Below are 19,268 nucleotides of genomic sequence, written 5' to 3' on the forward strand. Positions count from 1 at the left end.
CCTAGTCTACTCAGTGAGCTCTGAACTGGAGAAAAACGATGACTCAGGAGACAATGTGGATTGTGTTGGAGGAAGATCATGTGACCCATGATCCACACACACCACACAATACCCTCCACAAAAGGCCAAATACATTTTTTAGAAATAAGTGAAGCTGAGTCTCACGTCTGGATCGAGTTTATTCAGTATTACAGTGTCGGTACTGGCGGGAACAGCAGTGACTGTCGTAAACACAAAACAGTTTTCATGCAGGCTCCCAATCTTCCGAACATCATTACATCTACTTTGGAGAACATCCTGTGGACGTGGGAGGCACCAGTCAGCATCCCCATGTACCCTCACTCCTTTCCACTCAACAGAGACCCACCACAGTGACCGCCTGAAGGCTTTCAAGATCAGGAAACTCATTCAATGTCAGAGAATTCACACTGGGGAAAAGCCCTACGCTAGGGAAGGTATGTCAATCAATCCCTTTCCCTAGTACTTTGGAGCTAATTAGACGGCCGGGATTGTGTAGCAGACAGAGACCCTGGAGAGATAATGAGGGGTGAAGAGCCTTTGTCAGAATCCTAACCTACAGACTGTGCGGGCTACTTCATGTCAGACACTATCAGCTAAGTCATCTGAACCCTAAATCAGTCATAACTAAGGGCTATGACAATACCCTTAGGAGAAGCTGGTGGGGGTGCGTGTTCAGGGTGGCTGTTTGCTTGGAGAGGAAGCTGCAAGAGGAACTGGCCTGCAGGGATGGCTCTGGGCTTCTCATCAGAGAATGCACAGGAATGAAATGGCACCCATAAAGGTTGGTGGGGGGGGCCTTAACCACATCACCTCATGGCATGAAGCCCTTGTGTGAAGAAGCAGGGAAAGCTGATGCTTCCCTTTATTGGATGTAGGAGAATACAAAGCTGTGATCTCTATAGGGAGGCTTCCTGGGTTTGGGAGTGGGGGAGACTTTGGGTTCCAAGTGTCAGCAATAGCTTGGTGAGTCTGTTGCAGTCTTGAGGCAAATCTAATCCTAGTGACTCAGCAGGCTAAGCAGGAGAAAGGATGTGAGTCTAAGGCCAGCCTGGGCTACAGAGTGAGATTCAGGCCAGCCTAGGCAACTCAATAAGACCTTGTCTCAAAATCAACAGTCAAAAGAGGCTCAGCAGTAGAGCACCTGCCTAGAATCCCCAGTGAGGGGCTGGGGTGTGACTCAGTGGTAGAGCCCCTGCCTAGAATCCCCTAGTGAGGGACCAGGGCATGGCTCAGTGAGAGAAAACTTTCCAGAATGTGTGAGGTCCAAGGTTCAATCTCTGGCACTATATATACAAAAAATTATCGAGGAGGGGGACACATTTAAACGTTTCTTTTTTGCCTTTTCACTCCCAGCCCAAGCTTTTGCTCCTTTTCTGCCTCACAGGAGTTTTTTCCCTCTGTGTGACTCACCTTCCTTGTCCCTTTTACAAGCTGAGATTCACTTGGCTGGTTTTAGTCTATTCTCATCGAGCGAATGAAGTCTACACTAGACAGCTGTGAGCTACTGGCCTCGGCATTTGGCTCCACACGCTCCCTGGGGTGCACAAGGCACGCCCTGAGGGCTGGTGTCAGTCTATGTCACAGCTTCTCACTGATGCCCCAGAGAGAGAGCAGCTCTTGCTAGAGTCTCCTTGTAACGGGGCAATGGGTGTTTGTCATCTTCAAATCAGGCACCAGAAGCCTAGCCCTTTCACTTAGAAAACACAGTTTCAAGGGGGAGGGGCCAGGCCTTGAATCCAGCTTCTCCATTGATCTTGCTCTGCTGTCTCCAGTCCCAAGGGGTAGGATTACAAGCCCATACAGCCATGCCTAGTTTATGTGGTACTGGGGATCAAAGTCAGGGCTTTGTGCCAGCTAGGCAAGCACTCTGCCAACCGAACCACACCCCCAGCCTCCCCATCTCCCAGGGCTTAGCTTCCTGAAAGGGATGCAGGTTGGTGGCTCACACTTCTGGCTCCTGCCTTCATCACTTGAACAAAAGGTAGAAGAAAAAAGGGAGCGAGAGAGAAGAGGTGAGGAGTGAAGATGACATATACCCGAGCATAGAGAAGGGCAGCAGGCACCGGTTGGCGCTGTTCCTCCCAAGAGGACCATCTGAAAACACTCGGGCTGGCTCCTGACCACGGCCTTTGCACCTGCTGGCTCCAGGTGCCACAGACTGCTCCCGAGCTCCTGTGCACTGCTAACAACAGCTGCAGGTACTGACACTGCCGTCGGAGGTCACTCGCCCGGTCCATTCTGGGTCTCAGGCACTAACATCCACTACTGCCCCCCCCCAGTGTCTTTTTTTTTTCTTCTAAAAAGTTATGCCTCAGCCCTGTCTGAGAAGACTTGGGTTCATGCCTATGGAAATTTCCAGAACTGTTTATCCTTCCCGGTCTTGTCCAGTAAGCCTGAAGGGTTATGACTGATCGCGGAGGTTGGTTTGTTCCTGTCAATTTTCTACCATCTGAGCCGGATTTCTCCCAACATTTAGGAAGAAAAGCAGCTGGGGGTGTTTCCTCCTTTCAGAGAGGCCCACAGAACAACAGGGAGGGGCAGGGAGGCCGCGAAGTTCTGTGAAGAGCTGAGGGATGTTCCAGGCCACAGGGGCAGGACGGGACTCGGGAGGGCAGTCTCCTAAGGCAGGCAGGTGTGGTGGCTCAACAGTGTCGTCAGGAACCACAGGTTCCTTCTCTCATCTTATCCTGGTCTCCCCATAAGTCTATTAGCAGAACTGAATCGCACGGCCACTTCTAAGTCAATTAACAGCAAAAGCAAACAATACGAGCTTGCTCCAGTGACACAGACAGGCGAGGACGGGCCTGGTGGGGCACAGGGCAGTGAGGCAGGCGGCTCACTAGTCATGGCCAGCTCTGAGCGTTCTCTCCTTTTCCTTTGTTCCACAGGAAGTGGATCTTCCCCATATCACAGACTTGTTTCCTATTTCCTCACTAACTTTCTCCATTGTGATTGTGGCCAGAACATTAGCCCATCAAAGCCCTACTTTCCGTCATAACACCTTGTTACATACTGTCCGTGAGTCAGATTTCAGGTTCAGATTCCAAGATAATCTAACCGGCCTGACTGGATTTCCTTCCGTTTTTCAGTCAAATGACTTTAAAAGTTGCTGACCAGCCTGCATTAGATTCTGGTCCAAAGAAGAGAACTCATGCACAGAGGCAGAATCTTTTCGTATATGACTGCCTTAGGTGGCACTGGCTAGAGAGAGGCCAGGTAAAGTGGAGTGCAGTGGAGAGGGATAGTCCTAGCGTGGGCTCGGACAGCCCAGACAGCACAAGAGGAAGAGAGTGGACACATAAAAAAGGTAGAGGCACCAGGCACCTGCCCGCCAAAGCCCTTTCCGGCATCCCAGCCCCAGGTGGGAGAAGATGAACCCAAAGGGAAGACATAGTAGAGGCTCCAGACACAGAGCCCTACCTGGACCATGTCCATGATCTCCAGCCAATCCCAGGAGATCCCAGTGGAGCCAAGATCAACCCTAACAATGCCTGATTTGTAGAGTCGAGGGCATAACCGGAGGCTTCTGAATCTGCCCCAACTCAAGAATCCTTCAGTTTCCACCCAGATCAGATAAGTTAGTGTCTGCTGCTGGCTGGGAGCTTGTGTCTCTCAATGGGGAGCAGATGATTTTGCAAAGGATTGGGCAGGTTTGGGTAGGCTGAAGATGAGATTGTAGAAACAGGCCAGAGTCCTGGAAGCGGGCTACTTATCCCAGCGAACGAAACGGAATCTCCTGCAAGCAACATGGGGACTGTCCGGGCGGGCACCGGGCTCCTTTACCCAGGAGCTGCGAGGCTTTGAGAGATGAGTAAAGCCCCACGCCTGCTTCCCTCAGCTGTCACATGGCCCAAAGACTTATTTCTAAGAATTGTTGAGAAGATTAAACGAGACACTGCATGGGACTCCCAGGTCACTGTGAGCACTAATAGGTTAGGTAGTGTTAAGAGCTTCCCTTACTCTATCTACAGTGCTTGGGAAAAAAAGAGAAGAAAAAGAGCATCTCTCACATACTTCAGAGGCAGAGGCAGGTGGATCTCTGTGAGTTTGAGGCCAGCCTGGTTTGCAGAGCTAGTTCCAGGACAGACTTCAAAGCTACAGAGAAAACCCTGTCTCGAAAAACAAACAAATAAAACCACAAAACAATAGTGTGTCGGGGGAGTCAGGGACCTCAAGAATGGCTGGGAGCCCTGCTGGTGATCTCAGAATGGGAAATAGGGTGAAGGGGAATCCAGCATGACACTTAAATTATTCTTCAGAAAGGATTTCAAGGCCGGGCGGTGGTGGCGCAGGCCTTTAATCCCAGCACTTGGGAGGCAGAGGCAGGCAGATCTCTGGGAGTTCGAGGCCAGCCTGGTCTACAAGAGTTAGTTCTGGGACAGGCACCAAAGCTACAGAGAAACCCTGCCTCGAAAAACAAAACAAAACAACAACAACAAAAAGGATTTTGAGTATGTCACCCAGGCAGGCCTCAAGCACACTCTGAGGCCAAGGATGACTTGAACTTGAGAATGCCTTGTTGCTGAGGCACTGGTGTGTGCGCTGCCAAGACCAGCCAGGGGCATCTGCACAAATCTTTAGACACTGTCTTGAGCAGGTTCCTAGAAGCCCCCTTTAGGGCAGACTTCAGAGCTCCCTGGGGTGTCCAGGTTAGGGTGTACTCTCACTTCAGGCCTTCGTTCCTTCAAGAGCCGAGCTTAAATTTCCTCTCCTTTTGTCTCCTCCTCTACCCATTTGTGCCATTTCTTATTGAAGTGGCCTTGGGACAGTCATTATAGATGCTACTAGAGAGAATGTTTTAGAGACTCAGTACAAATTACATTCTAGCAGTGCACTTCCAGGACAGGAGCATGGAATGCTGGAGACAAACGGGTTTGTGTGTGGCCTTTCCACATGTCCCCAAGTGCTGGGATTACAAGTATGCACCACCACAGCTGGCTTATGGAACACGAGAAAAGGAGCCCAGGGCTTTGGGCCCACTAAGCGTGCACCCTACCAATTGAACTACACCCCCATCCCCTAAGGTACTCGCTTTAAAAGGTTAGAAGGGAGCAGTGGCCATACGAGAACTTGGGTTTAGAGACATTTGCCACCCCCCCTTTTCATCCATGACACAAGAGATTTTTTACAAGCAACAAAGATAGACCCCATCTCAGCTGTATACTGAAAGGAAGGGAGTGACCTTCACACGGGGATGGAGGCCGGGCAGCTCAGTACCCTCCTTCACTAATTCTGTGTGTTACTGCCATAAACAATCTGCTTAGGTGTCATAGAAGCCCAGCCAGCTTCCCCCACAAGCTGGGTGTGGTAAACAGACACACCAGTGCCTGTTCTTGTTTACGCATCAAGTGTCCTTTCCCAAGGTCATTCCTTTGTCTGAGCACAAGGCCCACTAAGCAGTGAGGTCTCCTTGGTAGAGGGGAGGCAACGGGGCTCCTGTCACTTCACGGGGGATCTTCAGGGCCTGGTGAGTGGGGTGATAGGGCGGAAGAGGAAGCAATAAGAAATTCCCTTCCTCCCCGTGCGACCTTGAGGGAAAGAAAGGAAACCGTCTGGAAAAGGCGAGCTTCATCTTCCAAGGCCAATGGCCAGAGCCCTCTCCTTATGCCACAGTGTCCATAGCGACACAGCTACCAAGCCCCAGCACCGTCCTTGAAGGCTCCATGGAGAACGCAAAGGACAAGATGTGGCTCACCTTCAAATGTTAGATCTGTCAGAGAAGGAAAAAATACGGTATAAATAGATCGTAGATGAAGGGAACACTTGCAGACATCAAATCTCACAGAAATGTGTCAGTGTGTAGAGCCCACAGAATCTCCGGAGGGCTTCTAAGAAGAGGGGGTCTTTAGGCAGGCTTGAAAGATGGGCAGAGAGCCAGGCATCTGCCTCTTACTTGTAATTCCATTGTTCAGTAGACTGAGACAGGGGAATGGCGAGTTTGAGGCTAGCCTGCGTTATACAGATGGTCCTGGGCTGTATGAGAAAGGTAGCTGAATAAATCAGAGCAAGCAAGCCACACTCCTCCACGGTCTCTGCCTCAGTTCCTGCCTCCACGTTCCTGCTTTGCATTCCAGCCCTGGCTTCCCTATATGATGGACTGGACCTTGGGACAAATCAGTGGACTCTTGTCCCTAGGTCCCCTTTGGTCGCGGTATTCACAACAGGCACAGAAAACACGCGAAGACAAAGCCTAGCCCCTCTGGGTCTCGCTCTGCCCAGATGTTTGGATGGGACGCAGTAACTAACCAACACATTTGCGTGGCTGAGCGGGCCTTTGAATGCCGTGAATAAGGGAAATTTTCCATTCACTCCGTAATTCATACTGGAGAGACTCCCAATGAATGCAGAGAGGGAGGACGCTCCTTGGGTGGAGGCGAGCAGCCATAGAGAGGGGAAAATCACAGGGTGGATACAGCACCTGAATAGACTCGAACCCACGTCAGAGCGCATCACTCCAGAGAGCGTCACAGGAGACAGCGCACTCTCTACATGTGGAAGCGGAGCTCCGAGGGGGCCCCACCGCTTCCAGAAGCATCAGATGAGCCATTTGGAGTGAAAGCCTTTGAATGGAATGAATCGGGGGTGGTGACGGTTCAGGGGACAAATCAAGCCTTATTCATCAGCTGAAGGTTCCGGCTGGAAAGAGGGTGGATGCTTGTCATCAGTGACGAAGCTCCGGGGGCGCTCCCATCTCCCAAGACAAGGATAGCAAAGATGGGGCCCAAGGAGGGCAGTGATGGAGCTTGGAGCACTTACGACCTAAAGTGCTCACACAGGAGGAGACGGATTTAGAAAGTGGTCTCGACAACCCTCATGCTCTTAGCAGCGGATGTGACAGAAAGCCAGGTGTGGGGGTGGAGGCCTGCAATCCCAGCACTTGGGAGACCGAGGCAAAAGGATCAAGGGTTTGAGAGGGGCTGGTGAGGTGGCTGAGTGTGTAAAAGGTGCTCACGGCCAAAGCTGGGTCTTACTAGGAGGAAGACGAGACAATAAGATGTCTTCTGACCTTCACACTCACACAGCAGATGTGTCCCCCAATAAATAACTAATTTTTTAAAAAAAGTAATGTAAGTAAATAAATGAATTAATTTCAAGAGCGTTTGGGCCAAGCCAGAGCTACACAGAGACTCTGCCTCAAAATTAGGAAGGAACCTGAGTTAGTGGAGCACTTGCCTGGCAGGCACAGGGTCCTGGGTACCCTCAGCAGCACCACACAAACTGGCCTAAGGATGCATTCCTGTGATGGCAGCGGCAGCATTTGGGAGGCAGAGACGGGAATCGGGAGTTCAAGGTCATCTATGCCTACACAGAGTGAGGCCCGGAATGCTGGCAGGCAGGGAGGGGGCGAGGGCAGAACCAGAAAGGCTGAGTTTAAAGGAGTAACGGTGCCTTTGGGGCAGAGATCTTCAGATGATTCACGGTCCTGCACAGGCGAGCTCTGGGGGGCCATGAAGGGTCCCCCACCCTTGTATAGAAGAGGAGAATCCAGCTACATGCTTTCTTCATAGCCCCTCTCTCCTCTTTATCTCTCAGCAAGATTCGGGCCCTTTCCTTAGTCCCTTGTCTAGGCCTTGTGAGGGCTCCTAATACCCCAAACTCCAGGTACTCTGCCCACCAGCAATAGGCAGGAAGGCCTGACTGCCCGTGCATTCCATAAGCTGTCGCTATGGCTGGCTCACTTGTGACAAAATCTTCAGGGCACCTGTCCTATCTAGTACTGGTGCTGGGATACAAGACAAGGAAGAAGACAGTGTCAGCTACAAGTGGCCGGGTGGTCTTGGGCTTCTAGGGGTACCTGTGTCCAGAGGATGCAGAAAGAGATGTAGAAGAGAGAACTGCCTGAGCAGGGAGGGAGAACTGTGGCCCCATGGCTGCCCTCTGTGTGTTAGGCTGAGTTTATTCCTCATGGCATCCCTGCAAGCCCAGCCACGGACTCTGCGGACTCCGCGCCTCTCAGAGATAAAGCTGCGTGTGGCGATGCGGGCTGTAATCCCAGCACTGGGTGAGACTGAAGTAGCAAAATCTTGAGCTCCAGGCCAGTCTGAGCTGCAGTCAAGAGCGAGCGGTGGCTCAGGTCTGTAATCCTAGCACTCAGGACTGTAGGGGAGGAGGTTGGGGGTTCAAGGCCAGCATTAGCTATGCCATGAGTTTGAGGTTAGCATGGGTTATATGAGACGCTGTTTAAAAAACACAACAACCAGACAAAAACAAAAACAGATACAGAACCCAAACCAAAGAAAGAAACTAAGTACGCGTGTAATCATATGTGGCAGAGCCCACACTGGAAGCTGTTGAAGCCATACCTGTCTTAGACCAAACCACATTGCCTCTCTAACACCAAAGGGGACAAGGGGCACAACTGGTGACATCACCTGCTACTCGGGATGTATTTTTAGAGACTCCAGGGGCAGTAGGGAGCCCTGTGAACCAGAAGGTCAAGGGTGAAACAGACACGCACCCACTTAGAGCACCTCCCCCGACCCCCACAGGGGAACCGGGCACTGTGGTGCTGGGGAAATAGACAGGTCTGACCCCAGGCTCTCCATGGACTCCCATTCTAGAAGCGGGGCAGGCAGTCCAGCTTGCTAAGTGTTTTGAAAGCGGATGTGCTGGGCCCCAGGGGAGCTTGGAGGGGATTACATCATCTGACACCACAAAGTCCGCAGAGACTTCTGGGAAGGTGCTATCTGGTGAAATGCAAGGAGAGAACCTTCCAGGAAGTGCCTGGCCAGACCTGACATTGCGGGACAAGTGTGGAGGCTGCTGAAGGAAGCCTACGGTGATCAGGAAATAGAGGAAGTTGGGTATGGCGGTGCAAGCCTGGAACCCAGGACCAGCAGAGGCAGAGGCAGAAGGCAGGCTATCAAACTCCAGGCCAGAGCTTTGGAGTGAGACCCTGTCTTAAACAAACACAAAGCACCACCACCACCACCACCAACAACAACCAAATCCAAAAGGCAAAGAAAGCAAACAGGGGGAGGGGTCTGTCTGCGTGTCCCAGTGACCTTGGTAAGGTGTTCCGACTCAATCCTTGGAGGCAGTGGAGGGCGTGAGGTTGAGGGGAGCAGTCTGAGTGGCTCTGTAACCTATTGTTAAAGCCCAAGGTTGCAAAATGAAGGAAGATCTGTCAAATGCAGGCAACATCAGTTAATGAGTGAATTCTCTTCTTCCTCACAAGCCAAGGTTTCTGTGTGTGTGCGCGCGCACACGTGCCTGAGCACACGCATACAACTTTGGGGATTGTTCTCAGACATGAAGCACTTTTCTCTCCTCTTCTAGATTATTTACGTATCTTAGATGTGTTGGTGTTTTGCCTGCATGTGTGTCTGTGTGAGGGTGTCAGATCCCTGGGACTAGTTATAGACCGTTGTGAGCTGCCGTGTGGGTACTGAGACTTGAACCCAGGTCCTCTGGAAGAGCAGCCAAGTGTGCTTAACCACTGAGCCATCTCTCCAGCTCAGAGCTTGTCTCTTTTAAGGCAGGGTCCCTAAGTGGTCAGCCATTAGGCTAGGCTGTGAGCCCCAGGGATTCTCCTGCCCCACTTCTCTGTTGACATTACAAGCATGAGGCCCCAGGCTGGCCTTTTGTGTGGTTTCTGGGGAGTCAGTGCAGGTTTTTGTGCTTGTAAGGCAAGCAGTTTACCAGTGGAGCTAGCCAGTCAACAAGAATATCCTCTCACCTCTACCCCCCCCCCCCCCCCGCCCCGCCAACCCCAATAGGATCTCACCATGTACCCCTGTCTGGCTGTCCCAGAACTCTCTATGCCGGTCTGGATTGCCTCAAACCCAGAGATCCACCTGCCTCTGCCACTGCGTGAGCTCCGATCCCAACTCCCAAGGTTTCTTATAGGTACAGAGAGCAGAGTGAGCCACGAGTGGCTCGGGGTGACCTGGTTAAAACAATCTCATCAGGTTCCTGGGCTGCAGTCTGCAGCAGGCTCTGTTTAATAAAGGGCATTCATGGACACATATCGCCCCCTTGTGTCTGCATGCAGTATCGCCTAGAAGAGCAAGCTGGCCTGCTGATAAAGCTAGCGGCCTGAGATTCCACTTTTAAAGGTCATCAGTGAGGAAAGTGTACAAACACACATGCGCATGCTCATCTGTCAGCAAGTGTCCCAAAGGTATTCAGATGTCACCCATGGTTCTTCACCATCGCAAACTAGACTTTTCCCACATTATTATTTTTACTTTAGTTATTAATAGGAAAACTGTAAGACAAAGTTTTAAAAAATAGCAGATGTGGGCTGGTGAGATGGCTCAGTGGGTAAATGTGTTTGGTGTGTGAGTGTGACCACCTAAATTTGATTCCTGGGACCTATAGCAGAAAGAGCCAACACCCAAAAGCTGTCCTGTGCAAGCCTGGAGGGACATGTATGCACACACACACACACACACACACACACACCACCACCACCACCAATCCCCAAACACACAAAGGTCAGAAGCAATAGAACAGTGACTCAGGGGGCTCCTAAGTGGAAGCCAGCTGCTGAGATTGAGCTGATGCTGGCCCGTAAACCACCCTTCCGGCAGATTCCATCTCCCTTCCTTCCAAACTGGGCTAAGATTCCAGATGAATGGCTGCCCTTTGTGTTCTTTGGGTCCTTTCAGCTTACACACCTGCCAAGGGGAGGGGTTGCCTTTCCTGTGTGGTCTTCGACTTCCCTCCAAAGCATCACATGGTAAAACATCTTTCCTACAAAGTTACAGAGACGATTATACAAAACATAAAAATGTGCTGTTGTGGCCGGGTGGTGGCGGTGCACACCTTTAATCCCAGTACTTGGGAGGCAGAGGCAGGCAGATCTCTGTGAGTCTGAGTTTGCTAGCCTGGTCTAGCTACAGTGTGAATTTCAGGACAGCTGGGGCTACATAGAAAACTATGGCTCAGAAGGGGGGGGGTTGTTAGAAAGTGCATGTGTGTGTGTGGGTGTGTGAGAGAGGGGGGGGGGGCTGGCGAGATGGCTCAGATGTCGCACAAGTCTGAGGACCTGGGTTTGACCCCTGACATCTATATCAAAAAGCCCAGCAAGGTGGTGTGCACACGTCTGTAAGTGCCAGAGAGAAGATGAGAGGCCGAAGACAGGAAGGAAGCTTGGCCGGAAGCTCAGGGGCCACTTAGCCTGGGTCCACAAGCATGGCAGGGGCAAGAGACACCCCAACGAGAAGGAAGTTGTCTTCTGCTTCCCCATGTGCTACGGCACATGTGTGTCTTTATCTTTCTCTCAGATACATACGCACAGACACACACACACCAAATCAAATTAAATCAAATAACACGTAAATGGAAACAAGCTTGCTTGAGGGCAGCTGTATACTCAAGCATAAGTCATGAAGGTGAGTCAGAGCCGGGCCACCTCTGCGGGGACCTGGAGCCAAGGCCAGGCTTCCTTGCCCAACCCTTGCCAGTACCTATCAGCACGAGTCTGTCATTCAGAGGGCATCGTCTTGGATCAGAGGGCTTGGGTCAATCTTCCATCAGCGTGGACCTGCTGTGTCACAGGGCCAGGTACAGTAAAAGGGACAGGGAACTGGCTTCTGATGCTTGGAGTCCTGTCATCTGAGACAGACTGACCTTGGGAGGTCTCTGGTCTGTGGCATCTTCCATGGAGCCGGGTCATTAGGGGAAATCCTTGACTTCCGGCTTTCTTTTCTCACTATGTGGCCCAGACAGGCCTCAAACCTGTGGTCCTCCTACTTCAGCCTTCTGGGTGCCATGGTTACAGTGTGTACCATCGTGCCTGGCTCCCAGCAGTTTTCCTTTTCTCTTCTCCCCCAACCTATGTTTCCCTTCTTTTGGACACAGAGTCTCACTATGTAGCTCTGGCTGGCCTAAAACTCACTATGAAGACCAGGCTGGCCTTGAACTCACAGAGATCCACCTGCCTCTGCCTCCCTGGTACTAGGACTGCGACACGAAACCACATGCAGCTCTCAGCAAGGAGGCACCAGCTATGGTCTCTCCATGCGTCTCTCTGAAAGCTCCCTGTGGAGTGGGTGCAGCTTCGAGCCAAGCCTATGATAAGCCTGGAATTGCCCGCAGATTCCAAGTGGGGTGTTTCAGGGACTGACCACGAACACAGAGTCTGCTCAGTCCCTGCAGATCACTCCCAAGGGTGGTTTCCCGTCAAGTCTGACAGCGGAAGGGAGAAAGGCCTTCTCACAATACGTGGCATTACTGTTTGATCTGAGATGTCCTCCAGAGGCTCACGTCTGAATGCGTGCTAGGAACCAAACTCATTCTTTTCTAGGAGCAGGAAGTGCTCTAGCGGCGGGGCAGGCTCCCCTGGCTCTTGTGAAGGCTGTGGAGGCCTGGCTGGCAGAAGCAGGTCACTGTGGGCAGGCCTCTGAGGACTGTACCCACTTCTGGCTAGTCCACCTTCGGTATCCACCACCACAGGAGTCTCTGCCACACGCTCCTGCTACCCTGAGCTCTGCCCTGCCTTCCTGCTGTGATGGACTGAATCCTCCAGACCCTGCTTCTCCCCCTTCCTGATGCCGTAACCCTTTGGCACAACCGTAACATTGTTTCTTTGCTACTTCATAACTGTGATTTTGCTACTGTTACGAATCATAATGTAAATATCTGATATTCAGGAGATCTGATATGTGATCCCTATGAAAGGGCCATTTGACCCCCTAAAGGGTTGTGACCCACAGGTTGAGAACCACTGCTTTAAACTATGAGCCTAAGCCAGGCAGTGGTGGCGCACGCCTTTAATCCCAGCACTTGGGAGGCAGAGGCAGGCGGATCTCTGTGAGTTCGAGACCAGCCTGGTCTACAAGAGCTAGTTCCAGGACAGGCTCCAAAACCACAGAGAAACCCTGTCTCGAAAATCCAAAAAAATAAAAAAATAAAAAAAAATAAAATAAACTATGAGCCTAAATAAACTCTTCTTCCCTTTAGCTGTCTAACAAATTTTAAACTCTGTGTGTGTGTGTGTGTGTGTGTGTGTATGTGTGCAGGTCACTGTGTGTCAAGTCCTTTGGCGCTGGGGTTACAGGTAGTTGTAAGCCAACCAATGTGGGTGCTGGAACCCACACTGGGGTCCTCTGCGAGAGCAGCAAGTGCTTATAACTGCTGAGTCGTCTCTCCAGCCCTGTCAGGTATTTTGGCCAAGGGACAAGAAAAGTAATCTACACTCATGGCTCACAGCTTTCTCTGCCGGCCAGCGGAGGAGCGGCACCCTTGAAGACAGGGCTGTTTTCTTTTGACCACTACAGCCAAGCTGTCCATCAGAGTTTCCTGCTTAGCCAGACCTTTTCCCTCAGACCTTCTCATTATTTGGCCTTAGGTACACACATAACACCCACGAGCCTCTGCCTACACGCTTCTGACTGGAGCACGGGACTTACCTGGATGGCTCTTCCCTCTTCCGTCCTGTCTGGAGCCCCTTTCCCTGGAATGACATGGCTTAGTTTTTCTTCCAGGAGATCCTGAAGCCAGTGGAGGGTCCCTGAACGCGCTGTGGTATTGTTTGGCATGGGTGCTGCACAGCTTCTCCAGAGGTTCTACTTGAGGTCCCTCGCGGGTATATTTCAGAAGGTTCCCAATTCGAGGTGAACTCTTTGGTCTTAAAAACAGAGAACATTCAAATGAGATCTATTACCTCAGGGTCCATGACTAAGTCCTTTCCCCTCTGGACCCACCGAGGAACTATGGAGTACAGTACAATAATGAGATGTAAATTGTATAATTTTTTTTGTTTAGGTTTTGTTTTTTGAGACAGGGTTTCTTGGTGAAGCCTTGGCTGTCCTGGAACTCTCTCTGTAGACCAGACTGGCCTCGAACTCACAGAGATCCACCTGCCTCTGCTTCCTGAGTGCTCGGATCGCCACTACTAATGGTAAGTGTTATGATCTTAAGGAATTCGAGTTCTTGTTTGTTTGTTTGCTTGCTGGTTTGTGACAAGGTCTCCTGTAGCCCAGGCTGGCCTTATATTCTGTATAGCCAAGGATGCTCCTTTTTTTCTTTTTTTGAAAGACAGGGTTTCTCTCAGTAGCCCTGGCTGTCTTAGAATTCACTGTGTAGATCAGGCTGGCCTTGAAATCCTCCTGCCTCTGTCTTCTGAGTGCTGGGATTAAAGGCATGTGCCACCACCACTCAGCACCAAGGGTGCTTGTGAGCCTCCAACTCTCCTGCTTCTAACTCCCAAACACTAGGACTGCAGGTGTGCACCTCCACAGCCAGTTTAAGTACTTGGGGGTGTGGAAACCAGGGATTTGCACTCACTAGGTAAACACTCCAGCGTGTGAACTATAGCTCAGGGCCTTAGTTATTTGATGATCCACCCACACTAGGCCACAGCCACAGCAAGAGATGAACACTTTTATTTTTGAAACTGTATGACTGTGTAGCCCTGGCTGGCTTAGACTTCTCTAGGTAGACCTTTAACACACAGAGATCTGCCTGCCTCTGCCTCTGAGTGCTGGGATTGAAGGCACAATCTACCATGCCTTTAAAAAAAAACTTAAAAAATATTGCGTGCGTTTGTGCCTGAGTGTATGTATAGAGGCCAATGGAAGCAGGGCCTCTCCCTGAACCTAGGGCTCATGATTCCTCAGCCTGGGAGGTAATCCTCCTGTCTCTGACCCCTTGGGGCTGGGGTTGCAGGCCCGAGTGTGACATGCCGCTTGTTGCGTAGGTGCTGACATCTGAACTACGCTCCTCATTACTGAGTAATAGAAACTCTTAACCACTCGGTTATCTTTTCAGGCCCTTTTTTCTTTTCCTTCCACCCCGGGCCCTCCTACCTCAGTTTCACCACACCCGGCTGAGTATCAGAGCCGGTTATAAACTACGAGGATCTCAGTGAGCTTGAGACTCTCTTCCATTCTCTTTCTAGGTTCATCTGTTTTTTTTTTTTTTTTTTTTTTTTTTGCCCCTGGGAAAGCTCACCAGCTACTGTTTCACACCGCTGGGGTGGGGTGAGGGAGGTAGGAGCGGTTTGGTAACACTAATTTGACCACCAAGTGGAGGGTGTGGCTGACAGCTGTGTTGGGTGGTGTGACGGGCACGTGAAGGGGTGCTGATTAATGATGCCCCAGGGCAGAGTCCTGCTGGCCAGGCAGGTAGCAGCTGCGGTTATGAGACGGGTGGAGGCTGCCCAGAGCTTGGGAGGACTTCAGGGGCAGCTGTAGGGAGACAGGGGCAACTGTGGGAAGAAGATAAGGGCAGGAGCGGGAGGGAGGCTGCGCTTGAGGCTGTGGCTGGGCAAAGAGCAAGCACATAAGACTGAGCTGAGTGGGTGACTAACACCTGTGACCCCAAGCTTCAGGATCTGAGGCAGAAGGACCACAGTTTGGGGTCAGCCTCATCTATACAGCGAAGCCCTGTTTAGATACAGACACACACACACACAGTAACCAAAAGAACTTCCATGTGTAGCACGCTGTAATTTATAAAGTCCTTTTAAACTTACTACTTATTTCATATATCGTCTGGGCATCAAGATCAAACAAAAGGCTTTATGTGTGTAGGCAGAAGCTCTGTCACTGAGCCACACCCCGGCCCCTCACTGGGGGATTCTAGGCAGGGGCTCTACCACTGAGTCACACCCCAGCCCCTCACTGGGGGATTCTAGGCTGGTGACCATCATGGCACATTCCCAATCCTCATCTGTTATTTTATCTGATATCCATATACAGAGAAACAGAGGCTCAGAGAAGCAAAAGGGCTTGCCCCAGCCTGTACTGCTGCACACAGGGAGCCAAAGCCTGACTCTAGCTAATTTTGGTGGCTGCACATCATTGGGCTGGGCAGGTGGAGAACGGCTATATGACACTAAAATCATTGAGAAGCTAGAGATTTCCACACACAAACGCTGCTCCAGTGATGGAGAAGGGTCCTGACCACCACTCGCTGCTGAACCATGGATTGGGGCTGAGAGGGCGTGGCTAAAGAGGCTCTCAGCTAGCTTTGTCTCAGATGGAATTGCATTACATAGCTCAGACTGACCTCAAACTCCCGCCAACGCCCCGGCCTCTGCCTCCCAAGATGCTGGGGTCACGGGTGTGAAGCCCCACACCCAGCTGGGTCTACTGTGTTCATCTGCAGCCCCTCTTTCCCTGGAATAGGCTCTCCCATGGATTCCCGAGAAAGGAACTGGATAGCCCAGGGGGATACCGCCTGGACACTGAGTCCACGAGGAATGCCACTGTCCACACATCTGCTCAGGAGCCACAGTGCCACATGCGGGTTGCCTAGAAAGTCATCAGCTGACAATGGGGAAGAGCCTAATAGTGGTCCTAAAGCAACTCTTCATGGGATGGAGGACACAAGCCACTTAAAGATAGCAGACAGGAGGACCCTGCGCTCCCTCCGGGGTCATAAGGTAGCATGAGGACCACACCAGCTCCATGTAGATCTCAAAGCTGAGGAGTGGGGTTCAACAGCTTTTCAGCCCTGGCAAGGAGGCACAGATGCTGCAGGTCCAGTTCTTACCAGGGCTCCAAGAACACGTCTGAAGCTGGGGATGCAGATCTTGCTTCCATTGCAGAGGGGTCGTGTGTTCCAGAAGCTTCCTGAACTGTGGACTGTGAAGAATAACAGAACATCAGGGACCCTAAAAGAAATACGCCTCATGGGGGGGGGGGGCTATGTAGCCCGTGTTTTCCCTCCCTTCCCCTCCTCTTTCTTCTCTCTCCACTTCTCAGGGTTTACCTAAGTAAGTCCTTGACTTTCAGGCACTGAAGGATTTTTGTCTGTCTTATATAGCCCAGGTTGGCCTTGAACTCACTATGTAGCCGAGGCTAACCTCGAACTCCTGATCCTCTTGCCTCCACTCTCCAAGTGTTGGGATTACAGGCAGACACCATCCCACCTAGTGTGGCGCTGTGGAACGAACCCAGAGCTTTGGTGTGCTCAGTGAGCATTCTCACTGCACGTGCCCAGCCCTGCTTCCTCTTCTAATGAAATTTGTTAGATCCCAAATACAGACCAGACTGGCATTAGACTCAGAGAGCTGCCTGCTGGGAGTGTGTGCCACAGTGCTTGGCGTGGTTTTAGTTCTCTTTCAGAGGGTCTTTACACATAGCCTTTCACTATGATGGTCAGGCTGGTCTTGAACTTGTACCGCTGTTTCTGGAATAATGGGTGAGCCACTGTGTCCCACCCCCACGCTTCTTCCCACTCAGTGTATTTTTCTTAAGGATTTTCTTTTTATTATTTTATTTATGCATACATATGTTTGTGTGAATATATGTGCATATATGGAGTCCAGAAGAAGGCGGCAGATCCCCTGGACCCGAAGTGGGTCCTGGGATCTGAACTTAGATATTCTGTGAGAACAGCATACACTCCTAACTGCTGAGCCATTTCTCTGCCCCTAGGGTTTTTTGTTTTGTTTTGTTTTTTAACAGCTTTTCTGGCTAGGAAATCAATGTTTATTTACTACAAATACCCACTACTAAGCAATAACAACTTAGAGCCTTATACAAATGTGCCAAGACAGGGTTCCTGCAGCTTTACTAGACACTTGGGTGGAAGCCCCGGATTCGCCTGCACTGGAGAATGTATAACAGAAATGCCCTTCGTGATCCTTAGCTCTCAGAGATAGTCTAAATTACAATTATTCAGATTTTAATAAGGTTTGAAAAACTAGAAAGCTTTAAAGGCTATGTAATCTGCATATACGTGAGGGTGTGGGGGGTGCCGGGGCGGTCCAGTCAAGTGGCCAAGTCAGAACGCAGGCCCAAATGCTGGCTCTCGTGTTTATGTATGCGCAGGTGCATGTGGAGGCCAGAGGTCAACCTTGGGTGTCCTTCTGTCCCTGTCCCTGTTTTTGAGACCTGGTCTCTATAGCCTAGTGATCCCTGACTTGGCGGGGGTGGCTGGCCGTCCAGCTTTTGGGGTCTGCCTGTCTTGCTTCCCCAGCATGGCACTGGGATTACAGGCATGCCCCGTTCTGCTTGACTTTGTTAGGTGGTCCTGGCTATGCAGACAAACAAACAACAACCCCCGAAAAATCAAGATAGGTGGTGAGATAGCTCAGCAGGTAAATGTGATCCCTGCAAACCTTGACCACTTGAGCTCAAGCCCCAAGACCCACATTTCAAGCCAATGGAAAGAATCAATCCGGATCCCAACAAGTTTTTTTCTGACTTCTACATGCTTTCCCCACATACTTAAAGAAGAAAAGAAAAAGCAACCCACAAAACTTGTCATTTATTGGTATTGTGTGTGGGATATGCTCACATATGTGTGCATCTGCAGAGGACAGAGGAGGCTATCACTGGCAACCGTATTCCCTAGAGACAGGCCCTTCTCTAAACCTGCAGCTAGACTAGTCTGGCGGCCCAAAAGCCCAGGGAGCCTCTGGTCTCTGACCCCACAGCGCTGGCGTCACTGATGGGTGTGTCCATGCCCAGGTTTTTGTTATTGTGTTTCCTGGTCTTTTGTTTGCTTGTTTGTTTGAAAATGGGTGCTGGGTATTCGAACTCAGGTCCTCATGGTTGCACAACAAGCGCTCTTACCCCCTGAGTCATCTCCCCGGCCCAAGGACCGCATTTAAATGCTCCACTCTGGCCCTTCCTATGGGTTCGCTCTGATCACCAGGACTCATGTGCTATTCCAGGCAAAACGAAGGAACCTGAACGGTGAACTCAAGACCGGCAAGGTGACGAACACGACACCCGGCTGAGGGCCCGGTTTCCCGCGCGTCCAACCCGGGTCTGGTCCCGATTTCCCGACTGAAAATCCTCACCGTGGGAGGACGATCCGAGCCGCAGGCAGCTGCGGAGCTGCGGTGCCGGCCGCAGACCCGCAGCTAACGGCGGCTGCTCGCGCTTAACTACATTTCCCAGAGCTCTCAGCGGCAAGCCGGTGACCGCACGGGGCTCGCGACAGGAAATTCACTGGCTCCGCGGTCGTCGGTGGCCCGCATGGTGCTCTTAGGCAGATCTGTCACTAACCCTCATAGCTGCCACCCGTTTGTTCACGCGCTCGCCGCCACCGGACGCCCACGTTTGGTGCGGGAGGAGGCGGAGCAAGACAAGCTACAGCCTGTAAGGGAACCAGAACTACAATTCCCAGAATGCTCAGGCATGGCTGGTACCGCAGAGACCGACCATTCCCAGATTATTTGAGCTCCGAAAGGAGCAGAATCCAGATTAGAGGAACGAGGAAGGACAGAATACAATATGTGGTTTAAGCAATGCTGACGAGTACAGCGCCTCTTTGTCTTCCCACCGATGCTCAGGGACAGAGCAAAGGACGAACAGCCCTCTGGGAAGCATAAGCGAAAC

General features: G+C 51.3%; 1 long non-coding RNA gene across 1 annotated transcript; it reads right to left on the bottom strand.

Moving 5' to 3' along the window:
- Positions 1-201: 201 nt before the first annotated feature.
- Positions 202-18,966, bottom strand: LOC130872136 (uncharacterized). Its single transcript, XR_009056885.1, has 4 exons — positions 18,728-18,966; positions 16,468-16,559; positions 13,380-13,597; positions 202-5,731 (listed from the first exon to the last, which is right to left on the bottom strand). It is a non-coding gene; the product is annotated as an uncharacterized LOC130872136 (long non-coding RNA).
- Positions 18,967-19,268: the final 302 nt, after the last annotated feature.

Source organism: Chionomys nivalis, chromosome 3, assembly GCF_950005125.1.
Source record: "Chionomys nivalis chromosome 3, mChiNiv1.1, whole genome shotgun sequence".
In the NCBI taxonomy this organism is placed as follows: Eukaryota; Metazoa; Chordata; class Mammalia; order Rodentia; family Cricetidae; genus Chionomys; species Chionomys nivalis.